Source organism: Capra hircus, chromosome 26, assembly GCF_001704415.2.
Source record: "Capra hircus breed San Clemente chromosome 26, ASM170441v1, whole genome shotgun sequence".
Taxonomy (NCBI): domain Eukaryota; kingdom Metazoa; phylum Chordata; class Mammalia; order Artiodactyla; family Bovidae; genus Capra; species Capra hircus.
In genome coordinates, this window is record NC_030833.1 from 50,680,860 (window position 1) to 50,687,183 (window position 6,324).

Genomic DNA, 6,324 nt, shown 5'->3' on the forward strand with positions numbered 1-6,324 from the left:
CAAGCCAGTAATCTCACTCTCAGGTAAAATTGGGTACTGAAGACTGGGTTTTTAAATGTACAAAATTGACAACAAATACCAAAAAGCAAAGATTAAAAATCTAGAGTCTGGATTTTTACAGATACAATATTAAAGAAAAGAAGAAGAAAAGAAAAAAACAGTCATGATAATTATTAAAAAACAACAACCACTATATATATTTATATATACACACACACACACACACACACACACGGTGTTTGCTTTAAAAATAAGGTTTTTTAAAGTAATAGGTTATAAAAATTAAAGGAGAAATAGATTGCTTAAAATTTTTTAAAAGTTTAAAAAAAATAAGAAAAAGAAGAAAAAACAATCAAACAACATCAACAACAACAACAAAGAGAATGGTCGTAAAAATACTAAAGAAAGTGATCTAGTTTCATTCTTTTACAAGTGGTTGATCAGTTTTCCCAGCACCACTTGTTAAAGAGATTGTCTTTACTCCATTGTATATTCTTGCCTCCTTTGTCAAAGATAAGGTGTCCATATGTGTGTGGATTTATCTCTGGGCTTTCTATTTTGTTCCATTGATCTATATTTCTGTCTTTGTGCCAGTACCATACTGTCTTGATGACTGTGGCTTTGTAGTAGAGCCTGAAGTCAGGCAAGTTGATTCCTCCAGTTCCATTCTTCTTTCTCAAGATTGCTTAAGCAATTCGAGGTTTTATGTATTTCCATACAAATCTTGAAATTATTTGTTCTAGTTCTGTGAAAAATGTGGCTGGTAGCTTGATAGGGATTGCATTGAATTTGTAAATTGCTTTGGGTAGTATACTCATTTTCACTATATTGATTCTTCCGATCCATGAACATGGTATATTTCTCCATCTATTAGTGTCCTCTTTGATTTCTTTCATCAGTGTTTTATAGTTTTCTATATATAGGTCTTTAGTTTCTTTAGGTAGATATATTCCTAAGTATTTTATTCTTTTCGTTGCAATGGTGAATGGAATTGTTTCCTTAATTTCTTTTTCTACTTTCTCATTATTCGTGTATAGGAATGCAAGGGATTTCTGTGTGTTGATTTTATATCCTGCAACTTTACTATATTCATTGATTAGCTCTAGTAATTTTCTGGTGGAGTCTTTAGGGTTTTCCATGTAGAGGATCATGTCACCTGCAAACAGTGAGAGTTTTACTTCTTCTTTTCCAATTTGGATTCCTTTTATTTCTTTTTCTGCTCTGATTGCTGTGGCAAAAACTTCCAGAACTATGTTGAATAGTAGCAGTGAAAGTGGACACCCTTGTCTTGTTCCTGACTTTAGGGGAAATGCTTTCAATTTTTCACCATTGAGGATAATGTTTGCTGTGGGTTTGTCATATATAGCTTTTATTATGTTGAGGTATGTTCCTTCTATTCCTGCTTTCTGGAGAGTTTTTATCATAAATGGATGTTGAATTTTGTCAAAGGCCTTCTCTGCATCTATTGAGATAATCATATGGTTTTTATTTTTCAATTTGTTAATGTGGTGAATTACATTGATTGATTTGAGGATATTGAAGAATCGTTGCATCCCTGGGATAAAGCCCACTTGGTCATGGTGTATGATCTTTTTAATGTGTTGTTGGATTCTGATAGATCACTTTCTATCACCGTACACAAAAATAAACTCAAAATGGATTAAAGATCTTAATGTAAGATCAGAAACTATAAAACTCCTAGAGGAGAACATAGGCAAAACACTCTCAGACATAAATCACAGCAGGATCCTCTATGATCCACCTCCCAGAATTCTGGAAATAAAAGCAAAAATAAACAAATGGGATCTAATTAAAATTAAAAGCTTCTGTACAACAAAGGAAAATATAAGCAAGGTGAAAAGACAGCCTTCTGAATGGGAGAAAATAATAGCAAATGAAACAACTGACAAACAACTAATCTCAAAAATATACAAGCAACTTCTGCAGCTCAATTCCAGAAAAATAAATGACCCAATCAAAAAATGGGCCAAAAGAACTAAGTAGACATTTCTCCAAAGAAGACATACGGATGGCTAACAAACACATGAAAAGATGCTCAACATCACTCATTATTAGAGAAATGCAAATCAAAACCACAATGAGGTACCACTTCACACTAGTCAGAATGGCTGCGATCCAAAAATCTGCTAGCAATAAATGCTGGAGAGGGTGTGGAGAAAAGGGAACCCTCCTACACTGTTGGTGGGAATGCAAACTAGTACAGCCACTATGGAGAACAGTGTGGAGATTCCTTAAAAAATTGCAAATAGAACTACCTTATGACCCAGCAATCCCACTTCTGGGCATACACACTGAGGAAACCAGAATTGAAAGAGACACATGTACCCCAATGTTCATCGCAGCACTGTTTATAATAGCCAGGACATGGAAACAACCTAGATGTCCATCAGCAGATGAATGGATAAGAAAGCTGTGGTACATATACACAATGGAGTATTACTCAGCCATTAAAAAGAATTCATTTGAATCAGTTCTGATGAGATGGGTGAAACTGGAGCCAATTATACAGAGTGAAGTAAGCCAGAAAGAAAAACACCAATACAGTATACTAACACATATATATGGAATTTAGGAAGATGGCAATGACGACCCTGTATGCAAGACAGGAAAAAAGACACAGATGTGTATAACGGACTTTTGGACTCAGAGGGAGAGGGAGAGGGTGGGATGATTTGGTAGAATGGGAATTCTAACTTGTATACTGTCATGTAAGAATTGAATCGCCAGTCCATGTCTGACATAGGGTGCAGCTTGCTTGGGGCTGGTGCATGGGGATGACCCAGAGAGATGTTGTGGGGAGGGAGGTGGGAGGGGGGTTCATGTTTGGGAACGCATGTAAGAATTAAAGATTTTAAAATTTAAAAAAAATAAAAAATTTAAAAAAAAATTAAAAAAAAATACTAAAGATATTTCTGTGACTTTCTCTGGTGGTGTGGGCAGTGTGGGGTCACTTCCAAGGTGGTTCCCTCTATTTAGCTTCTTCTGATTGCTAGTCTCTTCAGTGTCTGATTTCCGCCTTGACACAAGGAGGTCAGTGGTGGGCACTTTTTTCTTTTAGGCTCACTTGTTCAGTCGCGCTGCCGGGAGGGAGGGATGCTGTAAACAGATAACACTGGTGTGTTCTGGCAGTGTCTCAGTCATGCTGGGCATGCCCCTGCACACGGCGCACACCACTCAGGCTCTACGTTGCTCCACCAGGAGCCATCTGAGGCCGACCCTAGGCTGCATGCACCTCCCTGGTCTAAGCCGCTCAGGCTCGGCTCTCAGGTAGCCCTCAGAGGCGCAGATTCAGTTGGGCCTGGATTCTGTGCCCTTCCCAGAACCAAGTAGCTCAGGAGTTTGGTGAGCGCGGTCGCTGCGACTTGTCGCCTTTCCCGTCCCTGCTGCTCAGTTTTCGGGGTGTGCCGCTGGCGCCCCTTGTCAGGTGGATGGTGACTGTCCAGGACCCCCAGAAGTCTTAGCAAAGAAGCCTGCTTGCAGTTTGGCAGGTAGAATCTCTCCAGGGCTGTGATTGCCCCCTTCCAGCCCTTAGGACTCTGGCTGCCTGTCACTGGAGGGGGATGGTCTGCAGCCGCTATTTCTGTTCTCTCCTTTGTTCTGTGCGTGGTCCTGGCAGTGTCTTATGTTAGAGCTTTTCACGTGGTAGCTATCCCACAGTCTGGTAGGCTAGCCCAAGTTAATTTGCTCTGGTTACATTTGGGGCATTCTGGCCCGATTCTTAAAAAGCACTGCAGCCCACGCCTCCCTGCCCAGCTCCCACTTGCTAGTGGTGGATGCAGGCATCTGTATTGCTTCTCCTCTGGGGGAGTTACAGATGGGCTAATAATCTGTTGGTTTTAATTATTTATTTTTCTTCCCTGTTATGTTGCCCTCTGTGCTTCCAAGGCTCGCCACAGACTCAGCAGTGAGAGTGTTTCCTGCTGTTTGGAAACTTCTCTCTTTTTAAGACTCTCTTCCTGGGACAGGACTCCCTTCCCAGGATGGAGCTCCCTCCCTACCTCCTTTGTCTCTTTTTTCATCTTTTATATTTTTCCTACCTGTTTTTGAAGACAATGATCTGCTTTTCTGGGTGCCTGTTGTCCTCTGCCAGCATTCAGAAGTTGTTTTGTAGAAGTTACTCAGCTTTGAAAAGTTCTTTTGATGAATTTGTGGGGGAGAAAGTGGTCTGCCATCCTATTCCTCCGCCATCTTAGGACCACCCCCTGGAGAAGACTCTTGAGAGTCCCTTGAACTGAAAGGAGATCCAACCAGTCCATTCTGAAGGAGATCAGCCCTGGGTGTTCTTTGGAAGGAATAATGCCAAAGCTGAAACTCCAGTACTTTGGCCACCTCATGGGAAGAGTTAACTCATTGGAAAAGACTCTGATGCTGGGAGGGATTGGGGGTGGGAGGAAAAGGGGACAACAGTGGATGAGATGGCTGAATGGCATCACCAACTCGATGGACATGAGTTTGAGTGAACTCTGGGAGATGGTGATGGACAGGGGTCGCAAAGAGTCGAACGTGACTGAGCAGCTAAACTGAACTGAACTGATGCTGCAGTCCATGGGGTAGCAGAGTCGGACATGACAGAGCAACTGAACTGAACTGAACCATCTACTATTGATCCAATAGGCTTCTCTGGTAGCTCAGCTGGGAAAGAATCCACCTGCAATGCAGGAGACCCCGATTCAATCCCTGAGCCAGAAAGATCCACTAGAGAAAGTATAGGTTACCCACTTCAGTATTCTTGGGCTTCCCTGGTTGCTCAGATGGTAAGGAAAATGCCTGCAATGAGGGAGACCTGGGTTTGATCCCTGGGTTGGGAAAATCCCCTTGAGAAGGGAAAGGCTCACTCCCCAGCCATATGCAGTCCATGGGGTCACTAAGAGTAGGGCATGAGTGAGCAAATTTCACTTTCTATTGAATCCCCCTAAATAAAATGCTATGTATAAACCTAAGAAAACATGTATAGTACACAAAAAGCTGATGAAAAAATATCAAAGTAGACCAGAATAAACAGTGAGACATAGCAGGTCCAAACTCAATATAAAGTTGACAATTCTCTCCAAACTGATCAGCTTTAATGCAATTTCATGAAAATTTCGGCAAAATTTATTTGCAAAATAATGTAGATGAGTACGTTTTAAAATTTAAATGGAAATGAACTAGGCTTAGCTAAAATAATCTTGAAGGGAAAAAAGAGTAAGAGGTAATACTGCAACTAATATTAAGTTTTGCTATAGAGCTACTGTAACTAAGACTGTGTGACATTAGCAAAGAAACACATAGGTCAAAAGAACAGAATACAGAAACCAGAAATAGACCAACACAAATATGCTAACGTGTCCTTTTCATTATGGGGGACTGTTATGCAAAAGTAGGAAGTCAACAAACACGTGGAGTAACTGGTAAATTTGGCCTTGGAATGAGGAATGAAGCAGGGCAATGACTAATAGAGTTTTGGCAAGAAAATGCACTGGTCATAGCAAACACCCTCTTTCAACAACACAAGAGAAGACTCTACACATGGACATCACCAGAGGGTCAACACTGAAATCAGATTGATTATATTCTTTGCAGCCAAAGACAGAGAAACTCTATACAGTCAACAAAAACAAGACCAGGAGCGGACTGTGACTCAGATCATGAACTACTTATTACCAAATCAGACTCAAATTGAAGGAAGTAGGGAAAACCGCTAGACCTTTCAGGTTTAACCCAAATCAAATCCCTTATGATTATACAGTGGAAGTGATAAATAGATTTAAGGGCCTAGATCTGATAGATAGAGTGCCTGACGAACTATGGAATGAGGTTCGTGACACTGTACAGGAGACAGGGATCAAGACCATCCCCATGAAAAAGAAATGCAAAAAACCAAAATGGCTGTCTGAGGAGGCCTTACAAATAGCTGTGAAAAGAAGAGAAATGAAAAGCAAAGGAGAAAAGGAAAGATATAAGCATCTGAATGCAGAGTTCCAAAGAATACCAAGAAGGGATAAGAAAGCCTCCGTCAGTGTTCAATGCAAAGAAATAAAGGAAAACAACAGAATGGGAAAGACTAGAGATAGCTTCAAGAAAATTAGAGATACCAAGGGAATATTTCATGCAAAGATGGGCTTGATAAAGGACAGAAATGGTATGGACCTAACAGAAGCAGAAGATATTAAGAACAGGTGGCAAGAATACACGGAAGAACTGTACAAAAAAGATCTTCAAGACCCCGATAACCATGATGGTGTGATCACTCATCTAGAGCCAGACATCCAGGAATGTGAAATTAAATGGGCCTTAGAAAGCATCACTATGAAAAAAGCTACT